This window comes from Cryptomeria japonica, chromosome 4 (assembly GCF_030272615.1).
Source record: "Cryptomeria japonica chromosome 4, Sugi_1.0, whole genome shotgun sequence".
NCBI classification, from domain to species: domain Eukaryota; kingdom Viridiplantae; phylum Streptophyta; class Pinopsida; order Cupressales; family Cupressaceae; genus Cryptomeria; species Cryptomeria japonica.
In genome coordinates this window covers 727286031-727308643 of record NC_081408.1, presented here as the reverse complement: position 1 = coordinate 727308643, position 22613 = coordinate 727286031, and positions in this window count along the sequence as shown.

Below are 22613 nucleotides of genomic sequence, written 5' to 3'. Positions count from 1 at the left end.
TCAACCTTAATTTCAAGGTCAGCTCAACTCATAAGACCTGATTACAAAATTACATCACACGATATCAATATGTAGACCAATACAATGTTGACAAGGATATAGAATGGACCTAAATCAAAACCTCAAATGTACAACACCACCGAATATCTCGCCAAGATCATCTGCAACATGCAAGAATCATTAGGTCGGCCATAAAGTCATATAACATAAAGAATACCACTGGACCAAAAAAATCTTCAATAATGTGCACAATAATTAATGCAGACTAGCAACACAGATAGAACATAATTGAAAAACATCAACAAGCAATGTGAATTCCACCACAACAACTCAGATTACTAGAATCATCATCATCTCCCTCCTGGAGCTCAAGAACACCAACATAACTTACTGACAAACTAAAAGATACGCTTGTGAAGTTTCAAATCATGAACCACTCAGATTGAGTACACACATGAATGTCCCAAACACTTTCCAAAATCCGCTCAACATAATGAATCAATTTCAAAGCAATACAAGCCATAAATCACAACTCCGCAATACAAAACTAACGAAAAAACTAGTCATCACACCAGACCTCATAACTTGATCAAATCACCTTCTGGAACACTAAAACTCATGCTGAATCAACTAAAGATACTAATCTTTAAATCCTTAAATCTGCATTAGCATATCTGCAATATAACAACCAAACCAACTCTTTGCAACATCGAAACACAAGAACATAGCAATATGTTGATATCAATGACAACAACACATTCCAACAACTCTAATATCCAACATTTTCATTACAAATTCTCCTCTATTTTCACTCAATATCCTCTATTAAATTTAAAGCTTAGGAAATTAACTCTGATATGATCTTGATTTCATGTTTTCATAAATCAATATACTATTTTCATTCAATGTACTCAGTGTCTAAAAATAGTTTGAAGCATACAATTTATACAGTTTTTAGTCTACTATAAAAAATCATAGGGTCCAAATATAGAAACAACAACATTATTCAATTTTTATCATATCATAGTTGCATCTTTATCACCTACATCTTATCATTCATTTAAAGCTTTTGAACAACATACATCTGAATATGTATGTATGTGTGTATGTATGTATGTATGTATGTATATGTATGTATGTGATGCTCTACAAAATGGACAAGGTTAGACTGAAGTCTGTGGTCGTATAACACATAAAAACAACAAGAAACAAGGATCAAGTTAGTGTTATTCAACCAAGAACTAATCTAAGAAGGCATATCAAAAGAGACACTAGAAACATGCTAGAATATTTAACTATCAAAGTAAACACAACAAGGCATCTCCAAATGCCTTCTAACATGCTTTTAGCTCCTCCTTTGTTCCTCTCCTCTCCAAGTTCCAAATTAGTGTAGCTCTCAGCAGCTTTTTGCACTATGGATGCTTATGGAGATTCAAGATTGTAGATGATTTCAAACTTATGCTATGCAAGTGTAAAACAAACTAATTAGATCTATTATGAAAAAGAACTAAGATTTTATTTTAGTCCAAAATGACAATATATGTGATTTATGCTAAATTCTCTCTCTAAAATTCACTATAGATTAAATGCATACAAGTTTTCAGGATCTGGATTATGAAGAAATGGGCTCTATTTATAGAGAAATGGAGCAATGGATGATTGAGATTGAGTAATCCCAACAAGGGTCGGGATTGAATGATATTCAATCTATGTGAGGGCTTTCAACCCAATCCCAGGATGACAAGTGTCAACATGAGATGAGTTGAGAGGAGAGGGAATAAGCATTAAATGCTTGACATGACCTGAGGGTTAACTTCAAAGTTAAGGTCAAGGTTGGGTTGAATGAATAAATTCTTTATTCAAAGAATAAACCTTTTATCCAATGGATAAACTCTTGTGCAAAGGCAAAAGGGATAACCATGGTCAAAGCAATAAATGCTTGAGGAGACACATGGGTGCAAGTTGAATTAACCATAAATGGTTATGTAAGAGCCATTAGTGGTTTGGAAGACTTTTAGAGGTTAGATTATTGAACACACAAAGCATTAAATGTTTTTCAAAGACTTTGGAGTCTTTGAGAAGTGACTTAAAGTTGCTTAGGAATGTGACAATAATTAGGGGATGGATTAGGCTAATTAGGAAGGGGTTAGAAGAATCTAGAAGGGGGTTAGGATTGCAAGTGGGTTTGATGGGTGAGGAAAAATAGGATTTTAATTAAAATAAAATTAATTTATTTCAATTTGTGTTTGCAAGTTGTATTTATAGGAAAATGCAAGTGGGGGTTTTTTTTAATGATTTAAATAAATATTTTATTTAATTTATTTAAAAGAGGAAAAGGGGTTTAAATGAAATAAATAGGATTTATTCATTTATTTGATTTGTGAATTTGGTATAATGAATTAATTAAAATAAATTGAATAATTTATTTAATTAATAGGAGAATGTTTTGAAAATGAATTAATTAAATATTAATTTAATTAACTGATGGCTAGTGGGTTTTTAATGAAATAAATAGGAAATATTCATTTAATTAAACTGGACAAATTTATGTGACTACATTTGCCCCTCTTTGAGACGGTGCGGTTTATCGCGTTGTTTCAAAGAAAGAGAAATAGGTGTGAAGAAGTGCCCCATAAAATGTTGATTTAATGGGTGGTATGCCCCCTTGAGAGATGGGCCGAATTTTTTTGAAAAATCAGGCGATCTCTTGAAAAAGAATGAAAATTGGCAAGGTGGTAGAAGAGAAGAAGTTAGCAATGCTAGTGAAAAATAGAAGAAATCAAAGATAAAATGAAGAAATGGGAGGCTCGAAAAGTTCACGGGGACCACAACAGTGAGCGAGGGAAATTTTGGGTTACAACAAAGGGTTTATATTGGGAGAAAGAGGTGAAAATAGGGTCATTTGTATCTGCAACCATAGTGAAATTAGAGCTCTAATAGTGACTTTTCGGAGGAGCAAGCAGCAGTCAGAATGCCAGTACCCATAGTAGAGCACCATTTAGAATGAGTCTGTTGATTCCAGCGGCCAGATGAGTATGGACCAGCGGTATGTGAATTTGAAAATTTGAATTTGATGCATTTTTGTTGTGTTTTTTGCTGGGTCCAAGTTGAGTCAAGACAATAGCGCTGAAACTGTGTTTTGGCGCTTTTGTTGATTTAATTAGCGCTATTGTGCAGTCGTTTGAGCACTTTTGAAAATATTAGTGCTATTGTATGAATGTTTGAGCGCTATTATTTTTTTAGTGCTATGGAGGAGTTAGTTGAGCGCTATTGATGTAAAGTAGCGCTATTGTATAGTGACTGTAGTGCTTTTGTAGTTTGAGTGCTTTTGTATAGTTGATTAAGCACTTTTGTTAGGGTACTAGTGCTATTGGTAGGATATTAATGCTTTTGTTTACAAGATAGCGCTTTTGTTTTGAAGAAAATAGATGCCCCAGTTTGTGTGAGCGAAAATCTCCCGATGCCAATGATGGATGGATGGCGATGTGAGGTGGGAGTTGTTTTGAACCATAGTAGCCCTGATGAGACTTAGGTCATTAGGATAAATGCTTGTTGAAGTCTAGGTGTGCCATGATTGCTTACCTGTTGAGGTCCGAAGATACTTGATCGAAATATCTGTTGATAGTCTAGGTTTAAACTTAAGAAAGTTTGAAAGAAAACAACTGATCATGATGGTTGATGCATGTGTGTAGGAGGATCTACACATCTTAAAGTTGTGTGAGAGACATCCCGCCACATAGGGGTTGCATGATCAGCTGACAGAGGTTGAGGTGGATTGTATTGCAGCCACTGGGCTGTATGATGTGATGCATATGCCCGTGATTTAGATGAATCACGAATTGATGATAGCATTGGCAGAGCGCTGGCACAGTGAAACATGCATGTTTCACTTGGCACAGGGGGAGATGACTATGACACTGGAGGATGTATGGTGCATCCTGCATATTCTGATTCTGGGTGAGCTAGTGACATACGACAGAGCGTGGGGGACCCTAGTGATACATAGATTTTTTGATGAGGACGTGTATATTGATGATGGTTCGATAGCCTAGGAGGATATCGCTGCATTGTATGAGCCATTACTAGCAGTTTTGTCAAGGATTGTGGGGGAGCAGGTGGTGATGGTGGTGCAACATCTGGTCAGAGTGGCATCTGAGAGAGCATTTTGTATATTTTGATATTACCATTTTTGGACTGTATTTTGGATGGCTCTTGGTAGCCGATTTTTTTGGACTTCATTGTACTTCGATACATGAGATGATATATATGAGGAGATCCCAGTTTTTGTGATGATATGCATGTTGATATGTATGGATTTTATGCTTGATGATGATTTCTATGAGTTATTCTTAGATGGATGGTTGTACTTGCTATATGTATGGGTTTATGAGATTATTCCTATACGATGTGTATATGCATGTTTTATGATGATTTACTCTTACATGATGTCTATATGTATGTTGTATGATGTTGGCTACTAACATGTGAATGCAGGTTTATATATGCATGATTTGTTTGATGTATTTCTTTATGTATGAAATGCCATGATGATGATGTATGCATAATGATGATGTATGATGGCATAGATAATATTTTTTACTTTTATAGCAATACAATGATGAGATAGTGATATGCAATGCTTTGGATGAATGATATTTTTATGGATATGCATTTAGATGGTTTAAAAATGAATGTAACATGGATAAACAAATGTAAAGTACAAATGTTTAAATGATGATTTCTAAATGAATGCATATGTTATAATGTATGAACCAATGTTTGAGACAAATGGTTTTTATGATTCTAAATGCCCAAATATGATGAAGTAAAATGATAATATGATGATAATGCAACTTATGGTTTTAATAAATGCACCTTAATGCAATTAAAAAGGGATAATGAATGCAATCTTAAATGAATCCTAAGGGAAATAAAATGAATGTAATAAGACACTAAAATGGATGAATGAATGCACTTTTTAACTAATGGATAGATAAATGAATGTTTAGTAATGGCTAATTATGGTAGTAAATGCAAATAAGGACAATTAATCTTTTTAAATGCCATGAGTGTAATAATGAAATGATATAATGATACTAACACAAGTAAATGTAACTAAATGATATTAAATGCACGCTAATGAATGGCTAAAGATTAATGCAAATGCAACTAAATATAATGAAATGATGATGTGATTATGATAGATGAATGCAAGGTTGGATAAACTTTGCATAATGCACTGATGATGTATCAGAGGACTCCGTCGCGATTGTATCCAAGATCCACTCACTTTTCCACAACTGTTCAGTTTTTGACTTTTGTTGACACTTGCATACAAAACCATGAAAAATAATAAATGAATGGGCGATATACAACGGAATGCAATATAAACAGATGAGATGGAATGACGATCCATAGTGCTCTATTTTCATCATTGAGCATTGAAAATGTTGGAAGAGAATACAAGCAACTTGACATAATGATTCAAGATGACCTGAGTATTCCTTACATGGATTTTGATATAGCAAGTTAATACAAACAACTTGATATAATGGGTCAAGTTGACCTAAGTATTGATTGTGGAATAGACAGGGATTATCTCCTTTCATGCATGACTTGGATCATTCTCCTTGATCTTAGGCTGATCATATCTTGAGACAAGTTCATACCGTAATAAGAGAGAAAACCTGTATCTAGTTTGGATGAGGTAGGAGAAACCAAAGGAAGGGCATTGTACTTGTACACAAACAACATATATAAAGAATAAAGAATAAAGATTATGGATCCTCGATAATGGTTCATGCTCATATGGTCGAGGTATATGTTGTAGTTAGCAAGCCATAGTGATCTATGACTGCATTTCGCATAAGATCATGTAACTTGGTGAACTTCCCATGTAGACACCATTAGTACATGCCCCAGAATTTCATCGGAACAATTCATAGAAGACTTACAAACAATGCATAGGAACCGTCCCGACCACTCTAATCACTTGTGGATATCCCAGAGTAGCATAGGAACCTGATATATATACATGAATGAATAACCTACAAAACAACCAAGTGTTTGCTAGCTTAAACATAATTTTCTTGTCAAAGAAAATGTCATCTTGTCTTTTTTTTGGTAAGGAAGGATGCATCCTTGTTTGAAGACAGTTTTGAGTGTTGATGTTGATTGTTTGGTTGTTTTGATAAGTGATCATCATGTGAGTATTTTACAATGTTTGCATGGTATCTGCCCAGATGAGTATGTACAATGTGTTTACATGTTTTTGATTGATTTTTGATGTTTTCAGATGTTTTTGGATTTTGTGAGTGTTTTAAATGTTTTTGGTATTTTGATGAGTGTTTTGAATGTTTTTGGTATTTTGATTTGTTTTGAATGTTTTTGGATTTTGTGGAATAGTTTTGAATGAAGAACCCAACAAATCACAAGTAATGTAGAGTATACTTCCATCAAAAGGTTAAGGGCATTGCCCCCAGTTTTAGACATGACTATGGAAAAGCGGGATGCAAGATGCATGAAGTACTTTCTTGATTGTAGATCAATAACAAGCCATGGTTTGGACGGATGGGTAAATGGATGTAATGAATGTGATCGCAACAAGTTTGAAAGACAATGGAGTCATAGCTCTTATGAGTGGCACCTATTTACCAGGTTTTCACCATCTCACTTACCCAAGGTGCCACTGGAGTGGTTGTTCACCTTTGGATGTATGATTTTTCTTTACTTTTTTGATGTTTTTGTATTTTTTTCAAGACATTTTTTAGAATGTTTTTGGTATTTTTCTGGTATGTATGGGAGCTTGATGCTCTATACAACTTATGTATAAAATCGTTTGAGGTGCATACTATTGATTAGATCTGCTAGCAGCTCTCCTTCAGAAGCAGCCAACTGATATGCCCTGGACCCAAAGACAACAGTAATAACATATGGACCCAGCCAGTTTGATTCAAATTTTCCTTGATGTTCTTTGTTTGGTTGGTTACGAGGATTTTCTTGGAGAACAAGATCACCTACCTTAAGTGTACGAGGTCGAACTCAGTGATTGTAGCTTCTGCTCATGCGCTGTTGATGGGCTTTGAGGTGATTGTATGTAGCTTGTCATTTCTCATCAAGTAGCTCTAAGTCTTGAAGATGTGATACCCTGTAGGCTTCATCATTTATTAGATTATGCAAGGAAACGCGTAGTGATGGTATCTCAACCTCAATAGGTAATATAGCTTCTGCACCATAGACCAATGAGTAAGGGCACCTGTAGGGGTGCGAATGCTAGTTCGATATGCCCATAGTGTGGGATTCAATTGAACATGCCAATCATAGCCAGCATCATTGACTATCTTCTTGAGGATTCTTAATATGTTCTTGTTTGATGCTTCAGTATGACCATTGCCTTGTGGGTAATAGGGGGTGGAAAAGTGGTGTTGGATGTGAAACTTTTCATAGAGTTCATGGACATCTTGATTTTTGAAAGGAAGTTCGTTATCTGTGATGATGGACATGGGTACACCATACTGGTAGATGATGTAATTAAGGATGAATGAGGTGATCTGCTTGCCGGTGACTTGGGTAAGTGGAACAACTTCGATCCACTTTGTGAAGTATTCGGTAGCGATAATAATGAATTTGTGGCCATTGGATGAAGATGGATGGATTTTACCCACAAGGCCCCATTGATAAAAAGGCCATGGTGTTGTGATTGGTTGCAATTCTTTTGTTGGTGCGTGTATCAGGTCTCAATGAACTTGGCATTTTTTGTACTTTCTGACAAAGTAATAGGAGTCTTTTTCCATTGATGGCCAATAGTATCTAGCTCATATGATCTTCTTGGCTAGTGAAGGGCCACTTGCATGAGTTCCACAAATTCCTTCATGTACCTCTTCCAAGGCCTTTGTTATCTCATCTTGTTCTAGACATCGAAGGAGAGTACCATCAAGACTGTGTCAGTATAGGGTTTCAGCAATAATGGTATATCGAGCAGTTTGGTGAATGAAGGTTTTACGTTGGTTATTGAATTGGTTAGGACGAAGTGTGTGATCACAGAGGTAGGTGTAGAACTCACCATACCATGGGGATTCAGAACCAACAAGGTGACATATCATCTCAGGTTTAGGGATATCATAAGTGGGAATCCAAAGCTATTCTACCAAGAACTTGTAGTGTGTGGAATTCTGTGGAAGATCTAGGAGAGATGCGATGGTAGCCATAACATCAACAACTTGATTATGATCTCTAGGTATCTGCTCAAAGGTGATAGTAGTGAATGATGCCTTTAATTTGTCCACCATTTGTTTGTACGACATGAGTTTGTCATCCTTGGTTTGATAGTCATCTGTTGCTTGTCGAATGACCAGTTGGGAGTCGCCATATACTTGCAGTTTTTGTAACTTCCGTTGTATGGCTAGTATGAGTCTTGTGATCAAGGCCTCATATTCAGCTATGTTGTTTGTGCATGGAAATGTGAGCTTGTAAGACCTTGGGATGTTGTCACCTTAAGGTGTGATAAATAGAATGCCTACCCCCAATCCATGCCTAGTGTATGAACCATCAAAGTATAGCTTCCATGGTTGTGCTGCTGTGATCATGAATATCTCTTCATCTGGAAAATTAGAAATGAGAGGATGATTGCCTATGAGGGGAGCATCAACCAACTGATCGGCAATAACTTTCCCTTTGATAGCCTTACGGTCCACATACTCGATGTCAAATTCACTGAGAATCATGACCCATTTGGCCAAGCGGCCTGTCAATGCGGCTTTATTGAGTAAGTATTTGAGTGGATCAATTTTTGCAATGAGTTGTACTTTATGTGTCAATAGATAGTGCGTCAGTTTAGTGGCTTCCAAGATTACTGCTAGGCAAGCTCGCTCAATAGGTGTGTAATTGAGTTCATAGCCAACCAGTGTGCGAGAGATGTAGTAAACAACACACTCTTTCCCTTCTACATTGTGTTGTGTGAATAGTACACCCAATGCTATGCTTGTTGCTGAAATGTAGAGCAATAAAGGCCTGCTCAGATCTGGTGGAATCAGCAATGGTGTATTCATTAGATAGTCTTTAAGCATCTGGAATGTTTGTTGGCATCTGGTATCCCATTGAAAGAAGATAGTCTTGTGTAACAGCTGTATAAAGGGGTGACACTTATCTGCCAGATGTGCAATGAACCTTCGGATAGATTGAAGCCGCCCTTGTAGTGTCCTTAGCTGGATGTTGTTCTTTGGAGGTGGCATGTCCATGATTTCTTTAACTTTTGTTGGATCGACCTCAATACCTTTGCTTGAGACAATGTATCCTAGAAGTTCCCCTGAGGTTACTCCAAAGACACATTTCTTTGGGTTGAGTCAAACATGATATTGTTCTAACCTATCAAAAATCTTCTCTAATATGTCCAGATGATTTGCTCTTGTGAGTGATTTTTCCAGTAAGTCATCAACATAATCTTCCATTATGGTATGCATCATATCATGAAAGATAGTAGGCATTGCTCTTTGATAGGTCGCTCCTGTATTCTTGAGACCAAAAGGCGTTACATTCCAACAACATGTTCCCCATGGACATGTGAAGGTTGTCTTGTGTTGATCCTCTGGTTTGATTTTTATTTGATTATAACCTGAAAAGCCATCCATGAGTGAAAGCATGGCATGTCGTGTTGTTAGGTCTACTATGATGTCGATATTCAGTAGGGGGAAGTCATCCTTAGGACATGCTTTGTTTAGATCTCTGAAGTCAGTACAAATATGGATGCCCCCATTTGGTTTGCTGATAGGTACAATGTTAGATATCCAATCCGCATAATCAATGGGTTTAATGAAGCCGACATCCAGGAGTTTCTTTAGTTCTACTTTGATGAGGACTGCAATCTGAGGATGCATCTTGCGAAGCTTCTGTTTTACAAGCTTGGCTCCTTCTACTACTATGAGGTGATGCATGACTAAATCCAAATCAAGACTAGGCATGTCTGCATATGACCATGTGAAGTTGATCTGACATTTCTGAAAGAATTCGACAAACTTGGGCTGTTCCTCTAGAGTCAAAAGAGATGCCAGATGTATGTGGTGAGGAATTTCAGGAGTCCCTACATTGTATTCTTTTGTTTCCTCGATGAGAATTGTTGATCGTTCCTGTTGTGCACTAAAAGGGAGGATGTCAAACCTTTCATCCTCAGGCACCTCAGAGAGGTTTTCACCATTGGATACGCTCTTTCATTTTACTTTTGCGGGATCAAATAGTGCCATAGTGTGGTTTTCACTGGAAGATCCATGTTTTATTGTTATATTTTTGCAACTGAAAGGTTTGGCATCCACCCCAAAGTATGTTGCACTATTAAGTTCTATGGAGAATCCAGCTTTGTGATCTCTGCTTGGTATGTTATCCCATAATTCCAAGAAGTCAATGATCACCTCATCATTTTGGAAATGGTCAAGACATGGGGGATTAGGCTGGTTCCATTCGATGAGTTCAAGATGGATAATGGGCATTACCTCATTGATTGGGTTAAGTTCATTATATGTGTTAGTGAGGGTTAAGACATTGTGGTGAAGGTCGTTGATGGTACTTTCCCTGTCAGAATCAGGCGTAGAATGTGACGTAGGGTCTGTGGAAGAAGTTTCTAGTTTAGGAACCCAAGAGGTCTTTATCTGTGCTTCTCCATAAAAAGGGATGTCTTTGCAAGGTAGAGGGGGTGATGTGTCTTCCTCATCTGAAGTATTCAGATGTACTGAATCAAACTCCCACTCATGTGAGTCAGTTTCTGAGTCACTTTCTAGGATCCGATTACTATACCATACCGAGATACCTCTTGAGTTAAACACTGTAGGTGTGATTGGTTTATGTACCATTGTAGATGAAATGATCGATGCTATAGGAAGAATTATGGGGATTAATGAATCCGATACAAGGAGTGTTGCTAGTGTTGAATCTACTGCTTCTGTTGGAAATACTAGTGTGGTCAATATTGCTAGGAATTCTGATATAGTTGGTGCTGCGAAGGGGAGTACTGATGTCAGTGTTGCTGTTGATGGTGTTGTGGGTTCAATTGATGAGATGACTGGCATTGCAGATGGTTGTGTTGGGATTTTTAGCCTCAATGGGGTATTTGATATGTTTTGGGGTGCTTCTTTTATAATCAAAGGCGACCTCATTGTAGTAGGTTGATATAGCTTTTTGCTGGGTTCCCTTTTGAATCTGAGCTTAGGAAAGATCTCATTTTGAAAGCCTAAGCCTGTGTTGTCTTTGGATTGTAATTCTGGTAGTAGTGGCTCATGTCGCCCTTGCTTACAATACCCCAAAGCACTTTGACCATCATATCCCATTCTTTGCATAATGAGAAGACCTTTGCCATATTGATCTATGGGAAGCTTAGCTTGCAGAGTGTCGGTGGTGATAGGATCTTTATAGATCCATTTTGCTACATTTTCATCTTTGGTTTCCTCTTCTTGAGTCTTTCCCAGGATGAAAGGTGTCAATGTACATGTTGGTTTGACTAGTGATGTTTGAAGTACTTATTGAGGTTTTCCATGTGTTTTAGGAGAAGTGGGCATTTGTCCAACACAAAAGAGTTGGCTTAGATTGTATTCTCCAGGGCCTTCCTCTGCAATTTTCATCTTGAGCTTCTCTTGCTTGGGTATAGTGGTGTTTGAACTGGAAAGAGAGGCCAGACTTATGTATGATGTGGAGGAGATGGCTTCTCTATTGTTGGGAATGGTAATCTCTAGTTGATGATTTATATTATGACAATATGCAAAGGGGTTTGCATCGCCCAAGATCGTGATTTCTACACCATTATGCAGGAAATTGATACACTGATGGTAGGTGGATGGAACGGCTTGCATGGCGTGTATCCAAGGTCTTCCCAACAACAAATTGTATGGTAGAGGAAGGTCTAGGAATTGATAGATGATGTGCTTCACCACAGGGCCCACTCGGATTGGTAGCACCACAGCTCCTTTAGATGAATGCTCTACATCATCATAAGCTTTGATTGTGATCTTCTTGCGAGATCCACTAATTTAATTGCATATCCCAATGTAGTGACTAATTGTAGTGTACAAATATTCAGGCTTGCTCCATTGTTGATCAAGACTCACTTGATCCTATGCTGATTGATAAATCCTTCAATATGTAGTGAGGTGTTATGAGGTTGTTGGAAGGAAGAGTTGTCACTTTTAGAGAAAGTGAGACAAGGTGATGACCTTAAATTCCCGACCATGGCTTGGAACTGATATGTATTTAGGTTTGCAGGGACTGATGCCTCTTGGAGAGATTGATCCAAGATTGTTTTATGAGATGGAGATAGGCGCAATAGCTCTAAGATAGATATCAGTGCAGGCATTTTGTCTAACTGGTCCACATGGTTATACTGCTTTGGGATAGATGTGGTGCCTTGTGGAGCTGCTTATATGGTAATCTTGCTGTGACGTGTAACAACATTGCAAGTGGAGCTAGGATTTTTGATGGTAATAGTTGTAATTTGTTCACTGACATCATATAGGTGATTCATAGTGTAATTATACACTGCTTGCATATAATCAGTGGTGTTTGTGTTTCTCCCTGAAGTGGAAGGACCTCTTTGATCTTGTGATGGAAGTGGATTTTTGAACATCAGATGATCATTGTTTGTTGTCTTTGGATCATGTCCTTCGATTTTGATTTTACCTCGGTCAATAAAAACCTGAATAAGGTCTTTCAATCTGTGACAATTTCTTGTTTTATGCCCTTTCCCTTGATGGAAATCACAATGTTCAGTATCTCTCCACCATGAAGGTTTGACTTGAGGTTCATAATTTGATGTTCTCGGTAAGGTGACTAGATTCTGAGAAACTAACTGACGTAACACTATTTTGATGGGTTCCCCTAAGGGAGTGTATGTTCGCTTTGGTTTTTGTTGATGCTGTCTGGGTTTGTCTTGAGATGTGATGTGTCCTTGATTCGGAGGAGTAACAGTGTTAGTCTTGGGTGGGGGATTTTGTCCTATGAATCTAACCACAGGTTGCGCACTTTTGATAGTTCTTGTATCCACAACCCCTTCATTGACGACATTCTTGTTTTTGTTCCAGAAGTTTGGTTTATCACTATTGAAGCATGGACGAGAGGCATCCTTTGGCTCATTGTAGATTTTAATAAGTCCTTTCTTGATGAGAGCCTGCTCACATTTTAAGCCTTTGGTGATCATGTCATTGAAAGAATCTATGTCTTTGACATCTAGGTGAAATTCCATTTCTTCGTTTAAGTTGAAAATAAATATTTCCACTAGTTCTTGTTCAGGTAACTGAAGAGAACATCTGCTAGACATTTGACACCATCATTGCAAAAAGACTGAAAAATAGTTCACTTGGTTTTTGTTTAGTGTTACATAGATCAGCCATATTGATATCACATTCAATGTTTTGTGAGTAATGTACCAAGAACTTCTGGATGAGTATTTCAAATGTCCTAATGCCACTTGGTAATCGGGAAAACCATGATGTGGTTGCTCCTCCCAAGCTTTGGGGAAAAAGGCACATTAGGTACATATCCTCGTATGCCACTTCTAGGCATGCTGAATGGAACTCTCTAACATGATCACGAGGATCTCCTTTTCCTCTATATTTTTCAAACTTGGGTGTTTCGAACCCTCGTGGAAAAGAATGTAGACTTATAAAAATGACCACATTCCTAAATGAATATTTTATGTTCATTTCTCTATTTAATTAAATCCAATTTAATTAAATTGTCCACATTCCTCTATTTAATTAAGTAAATTACTCAATTTATTTAAATTAAATTCACTATACCCATTTAATGAATAAATCATTTTATTCAATTAAACCCCCCTATCCACTTTTAATTAAATTCAAATTTAATTAAATAGTTATCCTAAATTGAATAAATCTAATTTATTTAATTTCCCCAAATTGCAACCAAATTGAATTAAATTACTTTATTTCAATTAAATCCTATTACCCCTCCATCCACTTGCAAAATCCCAAACCCCTTCCTAATCCCTTCTAGAATCTTCTAATCACTTCTAATTAACCTAACCCCTCCTCTAAACTTTGTCACATCCCTAAGCAAAGGGAAGTCACTTCTCAAAACCTCAAAGTCTTTGATAACCATTAAAGGCTTTCAACCTTCAACCACTAAATTTCTCAAAGTCTTTGATAACCATTGAAGGCTTTCAACCTTCAACCACTTAATCCCCAAAGTCTCTAATAACCATTAATGGTTAACTCAAACCCTCCTACATGGTTAAAACATTTGTTTTGACTCAACCTCTACCCAACCCAAAGGTCTCATCAGGCCTTTAATGCTTTGACCATGATTATCTCTTAATCATTTGCACAAAGGTTTATCCTTGGATTAACTCTTAATCCATTAGGTAAGCCTAACTTAGAATTGACCCTTACCCTCTAGATAACCATGAGGTCTTCTTAGGTATTTAATGTCTCCAACCCCTTCTCTCAACCCAACCCTATGTTGACACTTGTCACCATTTCATTGGTGCAATTTGCAAACATGGATCCCCAACTTTCAAACTCAACCCTTGATTAAATCATTCGATCTTGACCATCCATTGCCCTATTTTTGCTATAAATAGAGCTCTCATTCCTCCATTTTAAAGAATCCTCCAAGTTTGTAGTGTTACACTTATGCTCAAATACATTCAAGCTTTCACATATCATTTTTATGCTCATCATTTAGCCTCTTTTTAGAATAGAAATTAGTCTAAATATGCATGTTTAGAGTACTTTCTGTATCATTTAACTCAATCATAGACTAAATATATCATGTTAGGATAGTATTCATACTAACCTTGTCATCTTATCATCTAGTTTATTGTATTTCTAGAATCATACATAGCTTAACATCCATTTCATACTAAAATCTATCCAAGCATCCCTCGTTCTTGCATTTGCCATCCCTAAACCATTTTGCTCAGTGATCTGAGAGCAAAAACATTGGTTTGAGGGACATTGTGAGATAGAGAACCATGGGACCCTCCTTGGGAAGCTAAGTAACACGTCGTTGCTCCATAGCTTGCACCAAGAAGTCCTGTGTGTGTGTGTGGACAAGTATTTGGCAGTATTTTCACATATTGAGTTCTATCAGCCCACTTTTCCTGCATACAGGTGGCATATGAAGATTCCTATCAAAGGGATAGGGAAAAATGTCATTGAGTGAAAATTGATTAGTTTTCACACCACTACGAAGTTGTTGGGTGAGATTTTCAACTTGTTGCCACAACATTTCTAATTCATTTGGAGGAGGAGGAGGTGGTGGATTACCTTGATGAAGGTTATGTCTAATGGGATCTCAACCTCTTTCATCCTCATTATGACTTTGGTGTTCTGATGCTTGTCTGAGTTATGCAACATCAAAGTCAGAAGGTAGTTTGGCTCCTTCTTGAGCAAGTCTTAAAAAGTGAGCATTTGCATTGCTCCTGAGTATTTCGTCAAAAAGTCTATTAAAGAGAGGGTTGTGTTGTACCCTTTCTATTGTTTCCGGGGTAGGAGTACTTGGATTTTCGTCATTTGTATTTCCTCCAAGGGTTTCCTAGAATTCATTGATATTTTCCTATTCTTCTTCTTCCTCAATTTCTTGTTGTCTTGACTGTGTTTAGGTATGAGCCATTTTGTTCACAAGTCTTTGTTGAAGTTGGGTGAAAATGATGATGAGTTGTTGATGAAATGAGAGATTTATGGTTGGTGTGGTGTTTTGCATATAGATCTCTAGCACTTTAAAGGTAGATGTTACCAAAGTTCTTTCTTGAATTGCTTGTTGTGTTTGATAAGGTTTAATGTGATAAGGTGTAGAGAAATCTAAGATATGTTATAGACTTATCTACCTAGTAATGAGAGGATTCACTCATAGACTAGTTTTAACCTGCGTAGATATGCCTCTTAGGATGAGCTTATCCTAGATGTAGAGACACTCTAAAAAGTGATGCTTTTGTGTTTGATTCAAGCAATTTTAAAATAGAACTTAGGATAAGAACCTCTTGATGTTTTGAGAATTGAAAATGAAGTGATGATGTGAAGGTGAGAAATTGATGAAATGTTTAACTTCAATAGAAACTTCGTGTTACATATGGGACAAATTCTACCTCTTCTCTTTCGAGAGTTGGTGGCATTTCTCAAGCTATGTTGTATGTGATACAAATGTCTAGAAAGAAGTCAAGATTGATCTTGCCTCCTTTGTTTTTGTGATAACTCAAAGCTCTGTATTGCATAAAAGCTCTACGGTTTAATGACTCTTGATCAAATTCGTTTGATTTCCCTTGAAGATAAAGATGCATGTGACGTAAGAAGGTTCTATTAGAGACAAAGATTTGTCTATTAAGATAGAAGAATTTCCTCCTCTTGATAGGAGCCTTTGAGCTCAATGGTCTTCTTTTCAAGTTGATGCGTTGACGAAGATTCTTCTTTCTCAAGATGTAAAGAATGGTCATATAGCTTGATACTTTTGCTCTTTGTTTTTGATCTTTTGTTTCTGAAAAATGTTTGGATGAATACTTGTTTTTGGAACTAATTTTTGATTTTTTCTTTGACAAGAAAATAAAGCAAGCACGCAAACACAAGAATGCTGCCTCAAAAAGGCACAAATAAGTATGGGTAAAGATCAACCCAATCCTTGGACATTTTATGATCCTTTCCTTTAGATTTATTTTAAGGTGTATTTCCAAAGCCTGAAGTTGGCTCAATTTGCACTGGTCTTGACTCAAAAATGAAAACACTTCAAACACTTTTTATCCCTAAGGTCAAATGGCCAGTTGCGATAAATTCAGCCCACATCTTGATATTTCTTCAACTTTGGTACTACATACCTTATGAATCCCGTTGTGGCAGGTAAGGATGTGATATACTAAGTCTTACATGAGCATAACAAATAGATGATCCCTATGATGGGGGAGTCACCACTTTCATCAAGCCACAAGTGACTTTTCAAAAAGCTATGTTTCTACTCAAGGAAATATGTATGGTGAGTATCTTGGGAGCAAAACCATCTATGCTCTTGCACTGAATTATATCACAGATATCCTCAATCAATAGAACGGGTGGGCTACTACTTAAAGGTGTTTAGTAATGTTTGATGTTTTTGGACATAAGTTCATTCTGCAATGACTCATTTAAGAGCCTTGTAACTTGTGGTGGGGCCCATTTGTCCTTTCGGCAAGTTACACTGTAGGAACAACTATACCCAAGGCTACAAATTTTGCTCTCATCTAATTTCTATAGCGGCTGGAAGGATTTACCGTGCAAGGTGATTCCTAAGAGTGATGTGTCTCTTGGCAGACCTCTCTTAAAAAGATAAAATTTTGAGTGTTACTAACACTTTTCTCTTGCACCTAGGACCACGAGAGCCAAGGGAGAGGATAATGTGTGTTAGAAGTAGGACCACTCGACCAACTCTTTTGCACAAGTGTGCCAAACACGAAATGCACTTGTTCTTTTTAACTTGTCATCGCAATGTGATTTAACTATTTGGAAATTTTGGTCCAACAATCATGATGTTCTTTTTAACTTCAAAGGAAAAATGTTTGAGTAAACTAGAACTTTGAAATCCTGGTCAACTGAATTTGAAACACGTATGCATGAAGTAAACCGTTTGCAAAATAAGACAAATTGATTGTGAATTTTTATTTGCACCAAAATTTGAAGTGTTGATTGTGAGTTTTACTTAAGTTTGATGCAATAAAATAAATTTTGTCTTTGTCTTGTTTTAAGCACCGAAAAAAAAAAAAAAAGAGAGTGTATCCTAACTTGCAAGAAATGAAAATTTGTGTTGTTCAGTTTTAGAGCACCAAAACAAAATTCATCCTAACTTGCAAGAAATGAAATTTTGTGTTGTTCAATTTTAGAGCACTAGAGGAAAAATTTTAACTTTAAGCAACAAAAGGAGTTAGTTTTAAAAACCTGCACAAGAAACGAATGATTAGGAAAATCCGAACCTATGGTGGGCTTCTACAAGCCTAAGAAATTTCATTTTTTCGGTTACATGGTCTTTTTTTATAACGTTTTGTTACAATAGTGCCACTCTGTGTTTAAACAAAAGTGCTATTTAACACAAACACGCTAATATGAAGACAAAAGCGCTAAAAGTAAAACTTTGACAACAAATACAAAAGCACCGAAACAAACACAAATGTGCTATTTAAGCCACAAAAGCGCTAAATAATGGTCAATAGCACCAAATTTGATACAATAGCACTATTGTAAATACAATAGCACTAGAATATAAAATTTCAATAGTGCTACAATGTGATCAAAAGTGCTAAAGCGTGACCTATGTGTCAAGCTCAACATTCAAACAAGTTAGTTGTGTTAAAAAAAATTATTTTTGGGTATTTTGATTCATGTCGGGTTCACCAAATGATACTCTACAAAATGGACAAGGCTAGACTGAAGTCTATGATTGTATACCACACAAAAACAACAAGAAACAAGGATCAAGTTAGTGTTATTCAACCAAGAATTAATCTAAGCAGGCATATCAAAAGAGACACTAGAAACATGCTAGAATATTTAACTATCAAAGTAAACACAACAAGGCATCTCCAAATGCCTTCTAACATGCTTTTAGCTCCTTCTCCTTTGTTCCTCTCCTCTCCAAGTTCCAAATTAGTGTAGCTCTCAGCATCTTTTTGCACTATGGATGCTTATGGAGATTCAAGATTGTAGATGATCTCAAACCTATGCTATGCAAGTGTAAAACAAACTAATTAGATATATTATGAAAAAGAATCAAGTTTTTATTTTAGTCCAAAATGACAATATATGTGATTTATGCTCTCTCTAAAATTCACTATAGATTAAATGCATACAAGTTTTCAAGATCTGGATTATGAAGGAATGGGCTCTATTTATAGAGAAAATGGTGCAATGGATGGTTGAGATTGAGTAATCTCAACAAGGGTCAAGATTGAATGATATTCAATCCATGTGAGGGCTTTCAACCCAATCTCAGCATGACAAGTGTCAACATGAGATGAGTTGAGAGGAGAGGGAATAAGCATTAAATGCTTGGCATGACCTGAGGGTTAGCTTGAGAGTTAAGGTCAAGGTTGGGTTGAATAAATAAATTCTTTATTCAAAGAATAAACCTTTTATCCAATGGATAAACTCTTGTGCAAAGGCAAAAGGGATAACCATGGTCAAAGCAATAAATTCTTGAGGAGACACATGGGTGCAAGTTGAATTAACCATAAATGGTTATGTAAGAGTCATTAATGGTCATGTAAGAGCCATTAGTGGTTTGGAAGACTTTTAGAGGTTAGATTGTTGAACACACAAAGCATTAAATGTTTTTCAGAGACTTTGGAGTCTTTGAGAAGTGACTTAAAGTTGCTTAGGAATGTGAAAATAATTAGGGGATGAATTAGGCTAATTAGGAAGGGGTTAGAAGAATCTAGAAGGGCGTTAGGATTGCAAGTGGGTTTGATGGGTGAGGGAAAATAGGATTTTAATTAAAATAAAATTAATTTATTTCAATTTGTGTGTGCAAGTTGCATTTGTAGGAAAATGCAAGTGGGGGTTTTTTTTAATGATTTAAATAAATGTTTTATTTAATTTATTTAAAAGAGGAAAAGGGGTTTAAATGAAATAAATAGGATTTATTCATTTATTTGATTTATGAATTTGGTATAATGAATTAATTAAAATAAATTGAATAATTTATTTAATTAATAGATGAATGTTTTGAAGATGAATTAATTAAATATTAATTTAATTAACTAATGGCTAGTGGGGTTTTAATCAAATAAATAGGAAATATTCATTTAATTAAACTGGACAGATTTATGTGACTACAGTATGTATATATATGTATGTATGTATATATATACATATATACATACATAAATAAATAAATAAATAAATATATACACACACACACACACACACATATACACACACACATATACATATGTATAGACATATTGTAATATGGTGAAAAGAGATGAGGGGAGATCATGTGGAAAGCTTTACTCCCATCAAAATATGGATGCAAGTTTCACAAAGGATTCCCTACAACTTTTCACACACATTACATTTAAAAGAGGGGTTGAATTCACTAGATCCAATCCCAGTGGAAAGAGACTGAATATTAAGTGAATTGTAGGAAATTTGGAATGTATTAGGGAAGTAAATTAACCCTCTTTTATAATAGATTAGTTCAATTAAGAAAATTGAGACTAAGTGTAGAAATGATAAAGAAGTAATTATATCTTGAGATAGAGATGTAGGATGAAGTTGTGAACTTGGAATTAGTAGTAGAATTTTGAGATGAAGCTTCCCTGCAAATCTAAGCAAAATTTGCATGGACCAAGTTGAAATTGTACCCGGTCTTCCAAAAAATCCATGCACCGAAAAGGGTTTCTCCATCTCTGAAAATGAAGCCTAAACCCGAAATTATAGCCATGCACCTGCAACCTACACACATAAGAGAGAGCAAAATGTTGTTGGGATTGGGGATTTTCCTTAAGGTTGATGGTATGATAAATCAATAAGGATACGGTCAACTACTAAAAGGGGCAGGGTGAATCAGTAGATGGAAAACTAACTAAAGTTTCATGAAACTCAAAAACAATCTCACAAGTCAAACTCAGAACTGGTCGGTTCAAACATTGAACTAACAAATGTAATATCATTGTCAAGTACACCGGTTGACTGTCATAACAAAATAACAATAAAACAACTCTAAAACTCTCAGAAACTTTTAACCAAAACATCCAAATACTTTATTGACAAAATTAAAAGAACATTTCAAATTGTTGTCAGACATCATATCATATCTAAGTGGATTTAGTAGTTAAGCAAATTAACCTTACCAAACATAACCATAAAAACATTCACCACTTGACACAATGATTTTGACATGGAAACCCAAATGGAAAAAACCACAGTTTTGATACTTAATATAAGTATAGATCCAATAGCCAAAAAGATGAGGGGGGTTGGGGGGGGGTGAATCATACAAACTTAATCATCCATAAAAACAATAGATTCAACCTCGGTAACCTTATCAGAAAAAATAATAATGCATGCAGACCCATAAATAGATAAGATCACAAACATATAACACCAGATTTAACGTGGAAACCCAAATAGGGAAAAACCATTGTGGGATTTCGGACCCACTAATAAATATACTCTTCTAGAGTATGCTCGATTAAAAGCAAATCATGTTAAAGATTACAGACACATTGCTAGATGTGACCCGGTTAAGGGATTTCCCTCATATCTGTTAGGATCTTCACTCTGTTAGAAGTGACCTTGTCAAAGGATTTCAAACACTCAATAAGAATGTCACCTTGCTAGAGGATTTTACAAATAAGACTGTTAAGTCCACTCGGTTAAGAGATTTTCTGCTACTTCACAAAATAACAATAATAAAAATATGTCTGCAACTTCACATCTAAAAATGCTGAAGTAGATTCTTATTTGCTCAATACAATCAATTCATAGGACTTATCTTGTCCCTCTGCTGGGCTCTATACTTTGTTATCAAAACAGGTCTTCAAGCTTCTGTGCTCGGTAATCACTATGTAGCATCCCTATGCATACACTTGCCCGCATACATTGTTTATCAACAGTTTCCTATTTATAAACAATCTTCCAACCGCTTAATCTCCTTGATCACATTTCCCATGATCAATCATAGCCATCAGATCTTTAATCTTGTCCAGGTTTAATGTATCCTTTGATCTGAAAATGTTTTACCCCACCTTGGAACTTGCATTTTCACCTTGGAACTTGTGTTAGGGTATTGCGGTTCAATCTGAGCTGTAGATCTTCTTGCCAATCTTTCTTTACCATAGATTCTTTAACAAACTTCATGTATGGCTCACCAGTCATTTAATCAACTCCACCTCATCAACTTACTTCATTAAATAATGCTTTTATTCATTCAATGCATTCTATTACTACTCGGTTGTAACTCGGTGAATACTAAACTTCACTCGATAGACATTCTATCTTCATTAACTGATAGTGATAACCTTAGGGTTTACCGACTAGGTTCTTTGCTCGATAACATAGTATAGTATTAACCTTACAAACAATAGCATATGTAGGATATCAAAACAATCTAAACATCATGATCTCATCATTGTCTAACTCGGTAGTAGTTGGCCATTGAATAACTTATTTCTCCCCTTATTCATCATATTCTTTCTATGTCTTTTATCGACATCTTTATACTCATCAAATCATACTGCTTAAGATATGGCAACATCATACTAAGTCATAAAATCAATTTCTTGACATCAATGACAAAATAATAATATTAAGATAGTGAACATCCTTAATTAGTTATATCCATAGTCATCAACAACCTTCTCAATATCCTTATTAAAATGCCAACAATCTCTCACTGTAATTGGAATGCCAACCTTCTTCTTGTCTATTATAATGCCAACAAGTTTCATCAAACTCAAAAACAATCTCACAAGTCAAACTCATAACTGACTAGTTCAAACACTGAACTAACAAATGCAATATCATTGTCAAGTACACCGGTTGACTGACATAACAAAATAATAGTAAAACAACTCTAAAACTCTCAAAACCTTTTAACCAAAACATCCAAATACTTTATTGACAAAAGTAAAAGCACATTTCAGATTGTTGTCAAACATC